Below are 18,003 nucleotides of genomic sequence, written 5' to 3'. Positions count from 1 at the left end.
TCCTTCAGAGCTCTAACTCACTCCAAGCGTTTTGTGATTCACCATCGAAGACTTTTATCACTGTAAGCAAAAGTGATAGAAGTCACTCTGTCTAGTGCAGTGTTTTCAAACGTCAGTGCGCGAAGCGGTACTGGCGCTTGTATAAATGTCTGCCGGTGAGCAACGTGTATTGGCTGTTGAAAGCACTACCCGAATTTTTTGTTCTTTTAATTTTACCGGTTTTGTAATCGTCAAAAGTCTGGGAACCACTAGTTTAGAGTATTATTTCACAGTAAATTTTCTTTGCCAGTATAAATCACAGCCTTTATCATTCATTAACTGGCAGAACTGATAATGGGTCGTTTGATTATGTGAAAGCTCTAACTTTGATACGAACGTGAATTTCACAATGTTAAATTATTGAAATTGAAACTTAACAAGCATAGACAATTTCAGAAGTTTGATATCCTTTTTTATGTTTATAATCTTAATTCGTTGTTGGGAAAAGTTCACATAATAATTTCAAAGGTTAGTATAAACCTGAAACTGTATATCGTATTTCTATATATATGTATCTCATAAATGCCATATGAAGCTGTATAATTCTATAAAATCGTAGGAACAATAGATGATTACATAGTATTCTGCAGATGGTTAAAACCACCTTTAGTATGAGTTTCTTGTTACAATAATTTTTATATTTTAGCAAAGGTGGATAAAATACAGCATTTAGGCATCTGTTATAAAAACTACTTGACATGAAGCAAAGTCCCTCGGTAGGACAGCGTAAAGCCTTCGGATTTACGATGTTAAAATCAGAGGTTCGGTTGTCTTCGGTGGACACAGCAGATAGTCTGATGTGGCTTTGCTATAAGAAAACATACACACATAAAGCAACTGGTTGATAGTAGTTTTGAGACGTACTGTTTCTATATTTAACATATTAATATTGATTCCGTATTGTTCTAACTTTCTTAGATTTCTATCACAACATTACATGCTAAGATTCTCATTAGTTCATTTTATTGTAGTTATATATAGTTATGTTATATTGAGGAGCCTTTAGTATATCGATGTTAGCTTTGTACAGTTTTTTTATTATATTCTCTAAGAGTTGTTTAATAAAATTGGTACGGCCCGGCATGGCCAGGTGGGTTAAGGCGTTCGACTCGTAATCTGAGGGTCGAAAGTTCGAATCCCCGTCGCACCAAACATGCTCGCCCTTTTAGCCGTGGTGGCGTTATAATGCAACGGTCAATCCCACTATTCGTTGCTAAAAGAGTAGCCCAAGAGTTGGCGATGGGTGGTGATGACTAGCTGCCTTCCCTCTAGTATTACACTGCTAAATTAGGGACGGCTAGCACAGATAGCCCTCGAGTAGCTTTGTGCGAGATTAAAAACAAACAAACAATAAAGTTGGTATTTCCTGGCATCTTTCATCTGGTATGTTAAAAATAAATGGATTTTAAGGTTTACTTATCAGATATACTTTTGACAAAATATGGTACAAAATTTCCTTAGAAATGGCCACATATGACCTTCATGTACTTCTACACTTTACATACAAAAGCAAAGTGTTGCGCGTTTAATTTCATTAGTGTATTTTACAGTTCTAGGTTCAAACAGTAACAACTTAGACATTCTGAAAAAAGATCGGACGATGCTTAAGAAAGATATACAGTTCCATCACGCAAGGAACCTCGATCCATAGGTTGCATAAGTTTACACCTTTGAAGACTAGGATGGTTTACATATTTCTCTAAGAAGGCCGCTTCGTTTATATTTTGCACAAGGCGCAATCAACGATCGATACGACCTTGAGAGTGTTCAACAACCTTTCTGATGTAAAACATACTGAAATTCATATCTTAAAGTTGTGTTCAGATCAAGGATTTAGAGTTTCCAAGACTGGTACATACCTTGTATTTAATGGCACTGGAAAATAAAGGAATACAAATAAGCTTTGAGAACCGGAACTATCCAGAAAGAGACCTGGAAAAAATCTTACGATATCCAGCAGTAGTAAACAAAGTGTTGCACCTTGTAAGAGATGAGAATTTATAAACACAAATGAAAGGAGAGAGACAAAAACCATCCATGAGCCCTATGCAAGAGTAAATAAAATAATAAAGAATATTCTGTGTGAAAATGAGGTAAACGTGATATGGATTTATCCTGATGATAACGTTTGTAGCCTTACCTCTCGTCCAATCATTGCATTCTTAAATCAGAAGAAGAATACAAAAACATGCCGACAAACTCGCTTGATGCAGAAGGATTATGGAAAGAAAGCAGGGAGGATTAGTGTTCTTTGGATATGACAGTCGTACGAAGGAACCGTTTGCAATGGAATTTATGCTGCAGGGCTATTGGAGAGATGTACAGTCGTTATATAGAGAATGATCGTACGCAGTGACACGGCCTGTAACACGCGGTGAGGCATAGAATCATTTTAATATTACTTATTCGGCCTCTGTATGTACATTTATGTTTTGTTATATCTGGAAATTTATTTGCTCTTTTGTATATTTAGTATCTCAGTTTCCCCACCTTCTTTTCATTCTTTTAAATACTCGTATTTTTAAAGAATTGCAACTTCTGTGTGTTTTGACATGTCATCTGTATTTAGAGTAGAACATTGTTTAAGGCACAATGGATGCGTTCCAGAAGGCCAATAAATGAATTATTTATAATTTCCTGGTTCATAATGAAACATTAGAAGTAGCCTAGGTTTTTATTATTTAGATATTCGTTTGGTACAAGGTAAGGACTATTTCAGGCTTAGTAATAAGATACTGGTTTGTTAGGTACTAGTTAGATAAACTTTAAGAGCTAGTTTAGATTCACAATTTAAATTGCAATGCCACTAGGGGGCGAGAGTGATGAGAACCAGAGTAAGAGTGATACAGTTATAATGCTTTTGTGAAGGACTAGGTAGTGTCACATGAGGTTCGCGAAATGAAAGTTTATAGTAAAGGATGGAAAGAGAGAAAAGCCAGCCAGTATTATCATAAGTAAAACAGAGCCGAATGAAAGTCTTAAAAGTTTATAACAGAATGATGGATTTAGTTCCCAAGACTGTCTTCGTGTCCGACGGAGGAGATACGGATGGCATGTGACTTCCTGGTCAAGTGTAGTCGTCCCAACCATTCAGATAAAATGTTTGTTGAAAAGGAAACCAAAGTTTGCCGAACTGAATGAAAACAACGATAATTAGGACGTTAAAAGTGAAAGGATTGCTGCAAAGATCGGTTAGGAATCGATTTGTTTGTTTTAAATTTCGCACAAAGTTACACAAGAGCCATCTTCACTAGCCATCCCTAATTTAGCACTGAAAGATTAGAGGAAAGGCAGCTAGTCATCACCACCCATCACCAATTCTTGGACTACTCTTTTACAAACTAATAGTGATATCGACTGTGACATTATAATGTCCCCCACGGACGTATTCAAACTCGCAGCTGGTAGGTGTTGAAGAACCAAAACCAAATCAGTGTAGCTGATTAACTACACTTTTCTTACATTTCTACGTTTACGTATTATAATGCATTGTTTCATCAGGTGTTAAAGAGTTTTCGGCCATAATTCTAATAGATAATATATTTCAAGAAAACCTTTCTCTAAAATACTGGGAAATATACAACACTAACAATGTGAAGTATTGAGCCCACCGAGGGGAATCGAACCACTAATTTTAGCGTTGTAAGTCCAGAGACATACCGCTCTACTAGCGGGGGCTTTTAAGAGGAATTCTACTCGATGGTACTACTAATCTATTTACTATGGAGGGTAGGGGGAGGAGGGCTAAACTGAATATGTAATTGGTAATATTTCTAACACTTTTACTGTGGGGAGTTTGAAGATGACTTAAGTGAAAGTTCTGCAGAAAGGGTGATATAATTTCATTGGTAATAATTTAAGATTTGGAAATGTAGCTTAAATAGCCATAAATAAATAAACACGTTTACCTGATTCGATTTAATTCACTCTAGAATATTTCACACAGGTTAATTATCTGGAGTTACTTGACTAATTAGTATAAACTTCTGTTTTTATTTACTAGAACTAAGACACATAACACACATATATAAGAAACGAAGGAACAACATCACCCATACCAATTGTTTAGAACTGGAACAACATCACCCATATCAACTGTTTAGAGCTGGAACAACATCACCCATACCAACTGTTTAGAACTGGAACAACATCACCCATACCAACTGTTTAGAACTGGAACAACATCACCCATACCAACTGTTAAGAGCTGGAACAACATCACAATATCCAAGTCAAAACTTCTGAAGCTAAAACTGGTTCCAATAGTTATTCTTAACCAGATAAAAAGCTTGAATTTAATCACGCGTAAGTATCAGAGAAAAAACCAGTTAAACTGGTGTCTCGATTGTAGGTCTCAAGGCTTAAAACTCTATTTTAGATACCTTAGATTGGTTCAGCACACATAATCCATTGTGCAGTTTTGCGCTTAACAACAAATACAAGACAGCTCCTTCAAACAGGAAATTAACAGAATAAAACATTCAAAATATCATAGTCCACAGAGCAAGGACGTTTAAAACTGCCATAAAGTGCGCTAAACAGGAATATAGAAAGTTTGATAACAACAGAAAAGAAGCCAAAATTAAATTGTTTTGTTTTAAATTTCGCGCAAAGCTGCTCGAGCACTGTCAACGCTATCCGTCCCTAAGTTAACAGTGAAAGACTATAGGGAAGGCAGCTAGTCAAAACTACCCACTACCAGTTCTTAGGCTAGTTACTCTTTTACCAATGACTCGTGGGATTCACCGTAACTTTATAACGCCCCACGGTTGAAAGGGCGAGCTTCTTTGATGATGTAGATTCGAACGCGCAACCCGCAGATTGAGGGTACAGCCCCCTAGCTATCAGACCATGTCATGCCCAAAGTTAAACACACACAACAGCTGGTCACTGGGCCCAGACAAGGCCAGATGATTAGGGCGCTCGACTCACAATGTGAGGGGCGCTGGCTCGAATCCCCGTCACACTAAACACGCTCGCCATTTCAGCTATGGGGCCGTTATAATGTGTCAATCAATCCCACTATTCATTGGTATAAGAATAGCCCAAGAGTTGGTGGTGGGTGGTGATGAACAGCTGCCTTTTCTCTGCTCTTACTGCTAAATTCGGGATGGCTAGCGCAGATAGCCCTCGTATAGCTTTGTGCGAAATTCCAAACAAACAAGCTGAGGACTATAAACGGAATGCTTTCGTATTTAGTGAATTTAACGACATTTGAGACATTGATGTATTTTCTTCATCCTGATTTCTGATAGCCGGTCATCCTTAAACTACTAATTATCTATTTTTCGCTTAGCTAATTAGTAAATAAACAAAATAATCTTACGGGTAAGCACGTTGTTGTAAATGATTTTAGGAATGAAAATATCATAGTTTGAACTGTTTTTAGTGTCTTTACCGCCATTTGGCTTCTTTTACTGTCTTTACTGTCTGTAGAGGTAGCCAAGAGAATGTGAATTTGATGTTCTTTGGTTACCTCTTGTTTGAGAAGAGTCGTGGAAAGACGAGTTCTAATTTTTATAAAATGTTATTTATTACAGACGTTAAAGACAAAACTAATAAAAACGTCAGCGAGTGTAAGTTGAACATTTACTCCAAAGTGGAAATCTTAAAAATCAACCAGTGATAGTGCGTGAAGTCACATATTAAAACCCTGAAAACAAGTGTGTGTGTTTCTTATAGCAAAGTCACATCGGGCTATCTGCGGAGTTTCCCGAGGGGAATCGAATCCCTGATTTTTAGCGTTGTAAATCCGTAGACTTACCGTTGTACCAGCAGGGGGACACTAGAAATAAGGAATCGTGTGTATAGTTACAAACTCAAACAGCAAAACTTGTAACAAACTGAAACAAAAAACAGTGGGCGTGTGTGAAATAAAAAAACCGTACCCTAAAAAAGTCACAAAATCAAACAATTAAAATTCTGGAGTCGTGCATGAAGACACTTTTAAGTTGTTTTTTTGTAATCCAGATTTAGTGTTGATTTGAATTTCGCGCCAAGCTACTCTAGGACTAGCCGTCCCTAATTTAGCATGGTAAGACTAGAGTGAAGGCAGTTAGTTGTCACCACCCGCCGTCAACTCTTGGGCTTCTCTTTTACCAACGAATAGTGAAATTGAGCGTCACATTATAACGCCCACGTGTTGAAATGGCGAGCATATTTGTTGTGACAGGGATTCGAATCCGAGAATTACGAGTCGTGTGCCTTAACCAGCTGACCGTGTTGGACCTAATATTTTGTTCTTTTAAGATAAAACTGTATATTTTCATTAAGTTATCGGCGAAAGAAGATGAACATTTATTTGACAAATAGAGTTGATTATTATGTTTTGACAAATGAAGTTTATTTTGATGTGCAAAGCAGGCAGCGTTTAAGAACTAGAAAACGTGAATATAATTATATATATAATTATTTCCGTGGTAACACTATGGCTCCGCAGTAGTTTGACCTTTGATACGTTAACCTCCAAAAATAACCAGTTTTAAGCATTATGTTTGAAATGGTTTGGATCTTACAACAATAATATAATATTGAGTCAAATTAGAATTGAACTGAGACTTTTAAGACTTGTATATTTTGAGCTCCTGTTTGTTATAATAATAATAAAACAAAAGCATAAAAACGATGCTAAATCTTTTTTTTTTTTTAATGATGATACTTGACACGAACAGGTACCTAGCCAAAATCACATGGTGATACTTGACACGAACAGGTACCTAGCCAAAATCACATGGTGATACTGACACAAACAGGTACCTAGCCAAAATCACATGGTGATACTTGACACGAACAGGTACCTAGCCAAAATCACATGGTGACACTTGACACGAACAGGTACTTAGCCAAAATCACATGGTGATACTTGACACGAACAGGTACCTAGCCAAAATCACATGGTGATACTGACACGAACAGGTACCTAGCCAAAATCACATGGTTGGATAAATGAAATAAATAATTATTATTGGAGAGGAAATCTGTCTGTAGCTACTTCAATCTTACGAGTGAAACAATCTACATCGAAAGGAATAAGTATTCTGATGAAAAACTTACAGAATCCAAAGTAGACTAAAAAACAAACAAAAACCGCCATCAATGAAAAAAAATTAATTTAAGGCTCAAAAATAGTTGTAAACAAATTCTATGGGAGCAACATAAAAGGGGGGGGGCGGATATGTTTAGAAGTTTATATGCCTGAATCTAACGGTTTCCGAAATTAAGCGAAGTTATTGCACGTAAGCCTGTACACACGTTTGCTAGAGGTTTCACGTGCAAACCCAATAAGGATCAACAACTTCACTTTCGTCAGGTTTGTTGTTGATACATATCGAGACGAGGAAAATGTATTATTCTGTCATTAGCACAAGGTTTTGTGAATTAATCTATGTTTTTCATTGTTCTCTCTTTAATGTTGTATATTCATAAAACTACAGTTTTTCGTTGTTTTTTTTTTATTTAGGTAAACCTGGAAAGAATTTGAAATATAACAACTAATACTGCTAGAAAATACTTTTACACGTCATTAGGTAAGGAGAATTTCGTATATATATATATATATATATATATATTATTAAGTTTTATTAAGCAGTGGAGTTTAGTTTACTGGAGAATTATATGGTGTGTGTTGATTACCACTAACAGAAAAAAACGTGAAAGTAAAATCGCGGAAAACTTAGTTTATATGGGTGAGATTTGGAACTTAAACTATTTCGTAGCCAATTGGCTCTTCAAGTTTGATCAATGCTAGCTTTCATTGGTTGAAGGGAAGGAACTGCAGCAAGTTTAAGCTTCATGTGGTAAATAAAGCTGATGCGATGTGTCAATTCTACGTCTTCTCATGAAAACATGTAAAAAACTCAAACAGAGCTGTATGGGATGAACTCCTTGTCATGTCTAATGTGTGGGTCATTTGACGGAAAGTATGAACTACTGCACATTTGAGGAGTCTCGGGCGCTCATACGTTCATTATGTTTATGTTATAGCTTGATCTAGCTGAAAGAGGGTGTGTGTGTGTGTTTTCTTATAACAAAGTCACATCAGACTATTTGCTGAGTCCACCAAGGAGAATCGAACTCCTGATTTTAGCATCATAAATCCGCAGACTTATCGCTATTCTAAATGAAGAATCCAGATAAGCTAAACGCTGTTTTATGTTATTTGTGTACAAATTATATTCAAGACTGATTACAAATAATTATGCTTAAGGAAAACAAAAAGTATAGGTTTGAGATATACATATATAAGTGGATAAATATTGTGATAAACATAAAACATTTATAAGTTAGATAATTATAAAACGGAATCAAGTATTAAAATACTGTTTTGAGGAACGTTGTTAGTTAAGATAACTTATCTTGCAGGTAAAATCTTCCTCACCTCAGATCTGTATCTCAGATTGGCCGGTATGGGTATTAACACTTTTATTGATAAGCAGAGAACTACGTCTCGACTTTCCTAGATTATCTTCAAAATTAAACCAATATAAAGGAAAACCTTTATACCCACACAAATTAGTAGCCTAACATCCAACCGCGACGCCCCCTACAATCACGTACTCGTTTATACTCTCGTCCCTAAGACATGTGTCCGACAAAGGTCACTTGCAAACTCGATTTGTTAACCTGAAGATGACCTAGGAAGGTCGAAACGTTGTTTTCTTCTCATCAATAAAAGTGTTAATACCAATACTAGCCGTTCTGACATATATTTTTTTTATTTCTCGTCATAAAGAATAACCTCATATTTCTCTTTCAAACTTTGACTGACACACTAGAGTTTCTGAAATCCAAATACATTCTGTTTGTTTAATTTCAAATAAATATCACAAATTTGTGTCAAATAACAAGGTTATTTAGTGTGAAAGTTAAATATAGCTAAGTTTCAAATAAATGTAACTTAATTATTATTTGTTTTATTAAAATAAATATTATAGTTTTAATAAACAGCAAAGAGATTTATGCACTTTAATTCTAAACTTGAGAGAAAAATACCTTGTTATCATCCATTTCTAAATAAATGTTTATGCTTTAAAATTAAACACATTATTTAAAATTTTCTAAATCAAATTTATCCAATGAAACGTGTAACGTATTCACTTATTTAATCGTATTGCAAAAAAGAAATTATCCTTCCATAACTATTTACGTAGCGCCATCTATTCGTGTAAATATTTACTAGTATTGGAACTGATTACAATTTTCTGTAACTTCCTTGAGCACTGTTACGATCCCTATTTCGTACCGTATTATATTTAATCTACGAAAAACTTTTAACATAGAAACAAAAATGAAATTTTACCCAGAGGTGTAGTTCAGAAAAATATTCCTACCTTTGTAGTGGATTTTTGACTTACCTGTGAAACAAAAAGAAAAGGTTGAGTTATATTTATAGCTATGAAACACTAATATAAACGAGTCATTAATTAATAGTGTTATAGATTTCAAAATATACCAAGGAGTTATAAGAGTTACACAAACATTTGCTGACAGTATTAACATAACAGCTTTTAAAATTACTACTTTGAATCATGTGATCTACAATAATGCATGCTCATTTATCATTTGTTTCCATTATTAAGATTCACACAAATTGGTTTGGGAAATATAAAAATAGTCCAATTAACGATAAGCTGTTTCGTCGAATTTATGCTTTGTAGAGGTTCAAGTAATAATTGCATTTGAGGCAAAATTTAAATATAAGAGCCATCAGAAACAACAAAATATACGTAATAAAAGTAATAAGTTGTCAGTTTCTCAATACTGATAATTATTTCGATGTATCGAAGATAATATTATAGACTGTTTTAAGTGGAAACACAAACTGTTTTAACTGGAAACAAAGTAAAGTAGCAGTTCTCAGGTTCCTCTTTTATTTTCAACTGTCTGTCTGTTTGTTTGTTTTGAATTTTCGCACAAAGCTACACGAGGGTTATCTGCACCAGCCGTCTATAATTTAGCAGAGTAAGAAGGCAGCTAGTGATCATCACCAACTAATAATGGAATTGACTGTCACTTTATAACGCCCCAACAGCTAAAAGGGCGAGCATATTTGGTGTGACGAGGATTTAACTCACACCCTTCAGAGTATGATTCGAGCGCTCTAACCACCAGGCCATGCCGGAGCCTCAGCCGTGTCACCTGAGCATCGTTTGGATTACTATTGGAAGAATAAAGTTTTATGACATATACTAACATAGTAATGAGAAAAAAATGACCAAATTCCTTTCTTGGGTATTTTAATAACTAGATAAAATATAAAACCCGTCCTTTCTGTATACCATAAACTGTTAAATTATCTGTGTTTGCTTATGGCCATGCAACCATAAATAGGTCAAAACATCTAATCACTTTTTTTCATTTTTTTAGAGTCTATAATATAATATGTCAAAGAACTCCGCCTTCCACAAAGTTTCAATACAAATTGCTTTCCTAAAGCAATATAAAAACCTTATACCATGGTGACAAATAAAGACCACCGATGGTAATATGAAACCACTTTTTATTGGCTATAAATTAAAGCTGAGCTCTTAGATAAAATATTAAGGAAAGGTAACTTGAGACACACAAACAAATATCCAAATACTACTAAAGACAACCTGGCTTGAAATAGAACAAAACTCGGGATAGAAAACAATGCTTTTATAACACACTATATTATTTTCTGTGAAACTAGAATTAGTACCAACGTGACACATTAAATATAGAAACTCAACTATATTCCTCAAGACCACTTGAAGCTTAACAGTTTCTTGACGTTTTAAAGACAATTCCAAGTTCCGAGGGTTAATGTTTGAGTTATTTACCAGAAAACAACGTAAAAATTAAAAGTCAGCGAAACCAGTTACTATAATATCAAGACTTGAACAGTTTTTCTCCCCTAACTGTCGTCCTGTCTTCTGGACTTTGGTATAAAAGCGGTATTTTCTCTGAAAGGCGAAATGTTATTTGGTTATAAATGACGTGTTTTTTATGAGTGGGACAAAAGTCAATGTCCGAGGTGTGGTAATAAAACTGATCGGGATACTTTGGTTGTTTGTATTAGCATCCATCTGATCTGAGAGTAATGAAAGAATCAAGTTGTATTCGCGTCCATCTGGTCTGAGAGTGATGAAATACTAAAGTTATATTAACATCCATCTGGTCTGAAAGTGATGAAAAATTCATGTTGTATTCGCATCCATCTGGTCTGAGAGTGATGAAAAGTGTAAGGTTGTTGTTGTTTTGAATTAAGCACAAAGCTACACAAGGGGCTATCTGTGCTCTGCCCACCACGGGTATCGAAACCCGGTTTTTAGCGTTGGAAGTCCATAGTCGTACCGCTGAGCTACTGAGCGAGGGGCGAAAAATTTAAGGATATTCACTTGTTTTGAATGTTTCTGTTTAATAGAGAGTGCAAAGACAGAGCCTTAGGAAGACGGTCAACTGTGGAGCCTGAAACTACAGCATAATTATGAACAGTTTTTGTTTGTGTTTAAACTTCACACAAAGTTATTCGAGGACTATCTGCACTAGCTGTTCCTAACTTAGCAGCGATAGACTAGAGGGAAAACAGTTAATCAACATCACCCACCGCCAATAATTTTACCAACGGATAGTTGAATGTCTGTCACATTATAACACACCCACGGCTTTAAGTGCGAGCATGTTTGGTGATAGTGATTTGAACTTTCAACCTACAGACTGCGAATCAAATGGCCTAACTGAACAATGCAATGCCAGGCATATCTATAATGACTGTAGAGTCTTGAATCATAGCTTCATCACATTTAATGAATGTTGAGTCTTGAACTATGACATTAACATGCTTAACGAATGTGGAGTCCGGAACCATAACATCATCACGTTTAATGAATGTTGAGTCCGGAACCATCATAACATTATCACGTTTAATGAATGTTGAGTCTAGAACCATCATAACATTATCACGTTTAATAAATGTTGAGTCTTGAACTATGACATTATCACCTTTAATAAATGTTGAGTCTTGAACTATGACATTAACATGCTTAACGAATGTGGAGTCCGGAACCATAACATCATCACGTTTAATGAATGTTGAGTCTAGAACCATCATAACATTATCACGTTTAATGAATGTTGAGTCTAGAACCATCATAACATTATCACGTTTAATTAATGTTGAGTCTGAAACCATCATAACATTATCACATTTAATGAATGTTGAGTCTGAAACCATCGTAACATTATCACGTTTAATTAATGTTGAGTCTGGAAGCATCATAACATTATTACGTTTAATAAATGTTGAGTCTGGAATCATAACATTATCACATTTAATGAATGTTGAGTCTGAAACCATCGTAACATTATCACGTTTAATTAATGTTGAGTCTGGAAGCATCATAACATTATCACGTTTAATGAATGTTGAGTCTAGAACCATCATAACATTATCACGTTTAATGAATGTTGAGTCTAGAACCATCATAACATTATCACATTTAATGAATGTTGAGTCTGAAACCATCATAACATTATCACGTTTAATGAATGTTGAGTCTGGAACCATAACATTTTCACGTTTAATTAATGTTGAGTCTGGAAGCATCATAACATTATTACGTTTAATAAATGTGGAGTCTGGAACCATAACATTACCACGTTTAACGAATGTAGAATATGGAATAATTACATTGTTATGGATAACAACTATAGAACCTAGTCAAATTATTGTGGAGACTGAAATATTAACGAAGTTATTTATTGGTTTCGGAATTTTGTCTTATTTTTCACAATTAACAGAGTTGTAACTTTGGTTTGTTAGAAATTTTTATACGCTTCCAGTTTGGAAAATCGCCACTCCTGGAGTTTTCAGGATACATTAGTTTTTGTCATATACTACGATTGGATTTGACAAGTTATTTCGACAGAGATAACTAAAATCAGATACGTCTTCGTAAAATTTTAATCATAGACTCGGATGGCATTATATATAAAACATTTTGTTCGTAAACAGTCTGTTTGGTTGTTTTGAATTTGAATTTCGCGCAAAGCTACTCGAGGGCTATCTGCGCTAATTTAGCAGTGTGAGACTAGAGAGAAGGCAGCTAGTCATCACCACCCACCGCCAACTCATGGGCTACTCTTTTACCAACGAATAGTAGAATTGACCATCATATTAGAACACCCCCACGGCTGGGAGGGCGAGCATGTTTGGTGCGATCGGGATTCGGACCCGCGACCCTCAGATTACGAGTCGAACGCCTTAACACGCTTGGCCATGCCTGGCCCGTAAACCGTCTGAACGTTCCAGTGAATTTTTGAGAATGCTGTATATTTCCAGACTTTTACTGTGAGATATTTCTTTAATTATTTACTACCGGATTTAAAAACTATATATTACCAAAAGAAAGCTTTGTCGCCACATTTCACCTTTTATTTTATTCTTATGATACATTTCCAAACACATTGTGAGAAAACCCTGGACATGTACATGTGGCACTTTAACGCTTGATGCGATGTTTTATTGTTATTTAGAGACTTTATGTCTTGGTTTATTGATGGTTATGTTTCTAGATGTTTATGTGAAAAACATACACAGAAACGTAGACTTCGGTATTTATCGTACCAAGAATAATGGTTTCAGTGATTAGTTTTATATAGTCAAAATCGTTTAGTGGTATGCAGGACCACTCAAGTTTCGGTATTTACATTTACTCTAGGACCAAGGAACGTAGTTTCGATATATAGTGTTATTTAGGTTTTAGTGTTTCTCTTCAATGTCAATAGGATATTATTTTTCTGATGCTTAAGTTATAAGTTTTAACCAAACTACTTTGTTGTGTTATTTTTAAATGGCATTTACGACAAGTGTTTTTGGATTGGCTGTTTATGGCCTCCATTGCTTGAGCCATTCGAGACAGTGAACCTCTCTTGTGTGAAATTGCGTGAGAAAACGTTATTGGTATGGATTCTGTATCAGATGATTACATGTCAACAGTAGATCTGGAGATATACTAATTTAGGTGCATCAGTAAGGAATATTTTACGGTTCAACTTTAAAATAAATATCTTTCATTTGACCGAAAAAATCTGCAACGCTAACAACGAATTATGTTGCAGGTTTTCAATTTTTTACTAAAATTAAATAAGGTATTCAGGAAGTTATTACACTATATATAGTTCTACGGACATTTTGGGTTGGTGATGAAAAACCAAAGGAATTTGCCAGTCAACAGTTAGTACCACAAATGGCGGTGAACTATTCTGCAAAAGTTTCCGTGACTTTCAAGCCAAAATGATTAGCTTTCGTATAATCAGCAGACAAGAAACGTATTAACTTGTGAGGAGCCTCAGGAAAGGAAGTCAAACTTAACTCCCAACGTCACCACCCAAAGGAGAAGAATATGTTTCTTAACAAAAGATAAAAAGGGAAATACGTTATGATACGAAATCTGATATCTTAATATGTCAACACTAAAAACAAAACCCAGTTATGGGCTAAACAATTGAATCCTCTGAAACAAAGCGACAATAAGTACACAATGTGGCCCACTGGGTTAAGACGTTCGACTCGCAAACTAAGGATCGCTGGTTCAAATCCCCGTCGCACCAAACATGCTCGCCCTTTCAGCCGTGGAGGCGTTATAACGTTACGATCAATCCCACTATTCGTTGGTAAACGAGTAGCCCAAGAGTTGGCGGTGGGTGGTGATGACTAGCTGCCTTCCCTCTAGTCTTACACTGCTACATTAGGGACGGGTAGCGCAGATAGCTCTGGTGTAGTTTTGCGCGAAATTTAAAAAAAACAAACAAACAAGTACACAATGCCATAAAGCAAAACTGAAACCAGTGATGATTAAACTGTATTTTATCATCATTTGAGTACTCTCGCAGTTTGCGACATTTTCGGCCGTTATTCCAATAATATCTCACGAAATGACAGCTAACAATATATAATTTAATTTTAAATCCATATGCTACGTTAACAATACGAAATGGTGTTAAAATATATAAAAATTATTAAGAATAACAATATACAAAATTACTTTAGACACCATAACCAATAGTGTTATTGAAACTAACTTTAAATAAAAATGAGACAATCATTTGCTTGGAAAACAAAACAAAAAACATTTAGTCTTCCAGTGGCATAGCGGCATGTTTGCGTACTTGTACTGCTAGGAGCCGCTTTCGATACTCGTGTTGGGCAGAGCACAGATAGCCCTTGCTGTAGCTTTGTGTTTCATAACAAACAAACAGTTTAAAAAGATATTTAAGACAAGTTGTCCGTTCCAATCATCTACACAACTTATAAACATATAAAACTTGAATATGCCTATAAGCGTTTATGTATTTCCAGTCGTGCCCTTCGAACAACATCATTAATCAGAGATACTTACTCAGACATACACTAACTACTTATACGAAGAATTATATAAATTTCAGGGTAAACATAATTTACAGTGACGTTTCTAAACAAAATCTGTCCACTTCTGCCTTTTTACTAGTAATAAAAACGTATTTTTGAGAATAGTACAGATGTTGATGGTAATATTTTTAAGCCTAAAGCCATTAGGAACATTTCTTACAGTTATATCATAAATAATGAAAAAAAATGAAAAGTTTATAATAATTTATAGACGCAGCCCACTCGAGTACCTTCTGGATATCAAATATGTATTGGTCTTAACTATATGTTTGTCATTAATCCTGTTTATACATGTTAAATAATGCAATGATTGTAAAAATATATATAATATTCAAGGTAAATAACAAAATTTTAGGAAATTAAAAAAAAAAGTAATTTTGCTTCTATTGATTGTATTAGTCCTAACTTTTGGGTTGATGCTAATAATAACTTGAAACTTACGAGCACTGTAAAATATATTTGGTTCTTTTACGTTGTTCTTTAAGTTTAGAAAAATTAAAAAAAAGAAAAGATATATATGACATATTTTAACATTGTCTGTTGGATAAATTTGTCAAGACCTTTGCGTTGTTTTTAGTTGTGATTTTAGGCTTAGAAATACTAGGATAAACGCAATTACTCTTTTAAGTTATATACAATATTCTTAAAACATCTAAATAAGTATTGTAAATTAGGTTGTTACAGTCGTTGATAACGACTGTTTTAAACTCGTGATGCTTCAATATCCATAAAAGCGATTAATTATTTTCAGAATTTGCAATGTTTTAGCTGTAACAAAATAAAATTACTGTCATAAAATAATACCAGTCTCACCCTTTAGTTCTTTACTGTTGAAACCGGGTGTTGACTAATTAATTACGTTATCTGAAGTTCAAATTATTATTCTCTCAGCCTATGCTTATATGCAGTAGTCTCACAAAATTTTGTGTCAATTGTTAACCTGAAGCGAAACACAATGTTGAAGGTTCGAGAACCATAACTAGGCCTAAAAAGTGGATATTTGATATTTCACTCGTGTAGTTTCGAACAACCTGAATTCTTCTAACTTCATCGTACGAGTGTAAAAAAGTTCCTGCCAAACTTTATCTTCAAATGTAGACTAGAATAATAATTTGCGTTTCTAAGCACATAATGAATCTTAACAATTTGTATAAAAATAAACTCGAATAACATAAATAGCATTACTTTTTAACAGTAAATGTTTACCTTGTCAGACATTATTAAGTCCAGTTATTTGTTAATTGTTTATGTAATGTACATCTAAACAACAACGAATTGAATTGTATGTAGCTTACTCATTGTTGGCTTCTTATACCGAAAGTTTGTTTGTTTATTTTTCGAATTTCGCGCAAAGCTACTCGAGGGCTATCTGCGCTAGCCGTCCCTAATTTAGGAGTGTAAGACTAGAGGGAAGGCAGTTAGTCATCATCATCCACCGCCAACTCTTGGGTTACTCTTTTACCAACGAATAGTGGGATTGGCCGTATTATTATAACGCCTCCACGCCTGAAAGGGCGAGCATGTTTGGTGCGAAGGGGATTCGTACCCACGACACTCGGATTACGAGTCGAACGCCTTAACCTACCTGGCCATGCCGGGCCGTGATGGCGACAGTACAATCTATTTATTAGTGCCCACACACACATCCGATAACTTTCAGTTGCATAATAAATTCATTTCTTATTATATAACATGAACATAAACGATTTGTGCATTGAATAATTCATGGCTTCAGCAAGACCAAAAATATAGGAATTATGTAAATAAAGATCATACGTAAATCGATAAGAATGAAACAGAATAGTTTAATATACTGTAAGCCAGGTTGATATAAAGTGGCATTCTATGGATAAATAGCATCTCGTATTTACATTGCAGAAAATAATGATATATATATATATGATCAATAACATGTTATTAAACACAGTACAGAGAAAAATCAATATTTCATACTAGAAAACAGAACGATAACTGAGGTGAAAATTAAGGTAGAGAAACCAAGTATGTAAAAAAACTATTGGTAAAAATGTTGTGTTGCGCCACCTGTATTTCGCAAAGCGTAATAAACACAATATTATGAAATGCACAGAGTAAAAGTTTTTGTAATTTTCAAGTGAACATTTCTTATGATATGCGTTTTTAAATATACATAACCTTTCTATGTTCGCTGTTAAGATCTGAACACTTAAATTAGGCGCTGTTCTAAGGTTGTGTTATTTATAGAAATGGGAAATGTTTTAAACACAAACTTTCGTTACAATACATATTTAATGCATGTAATTTATAACAGATTTCGTTATGTTACTTACACTAAACTGGGATTTTATTCAAGTTTATATGTATCTTAGTTTCATTCAAACGAATAATGGTATTTTAAACTTAGCAATGAAAAGTAACGAGAGGGAGAGAAATGAAAGTTTCTTCTAAATGTAACCATCATAAGAGATTATAAATAACTAGGACTAAAACCAGTAGACGAATATTTATAATACAGATTAAAGGAATAAAACTACTTGTAGTTTCGACCTCATGATTAAAACTACAGACGAAATCCAGAGAAGGATAACAATGTG

The 18,003-nt window shown here is 34.7% G+C and overlaps 1 protein-coding gene and 1 long non-coding RNA gene across 3 annotated transcripts in view; one reads left to right on the top strand and one right to left on the bottom strand.

The window, feature by feature from the left end:
- LOC143255999 (dual specificity calcium/calmodulin-dependent 3',5'-cyclic nucleotide phosphodiesterase 1A-like) overlaps window positions 1-18,003 on the bottom strand; it is a 463,989-nt gene that overhangs the window by 89,054 nt on the left and 356,932 nt on the right. The window lies entirely within an intron of this gene.
- Window positions 7,499-18,003, top strand: part of LOC143256002 (uncharacterized) — a 41,843-nt gene continuing 31,338 nt past the window's right edge. The window contains exon 1 of the long non-coding RNA XR_013030959.1: window positions 7,499-7,565. This is a non-coding gene — a long non-coding RNA (uncharacterized LOC143256002). The remainder of the gene's footprint in view (window positions 7,566-18,003) is intronic.

Source organism: Tachypleus tridentatus, chromosome 7, assembly GCF_004210375.1.
Source record: "Tachypleus tridentatus isolate NWPU-2018 chromosome 7, ASM421037v1, whole genome shotgun sequence".
NCBI classification, from domain to species: Eukaryota; Metazoa; Arthropoda; class Merostomata; order Xiphosura; family Limulidae; genus Tachypleus; species Tachypleus tridentatus.
Note: the sequence above shows the minus strand (reverse complement) of the source record. Positions and strands in the feature narration are given on the sequence as shown.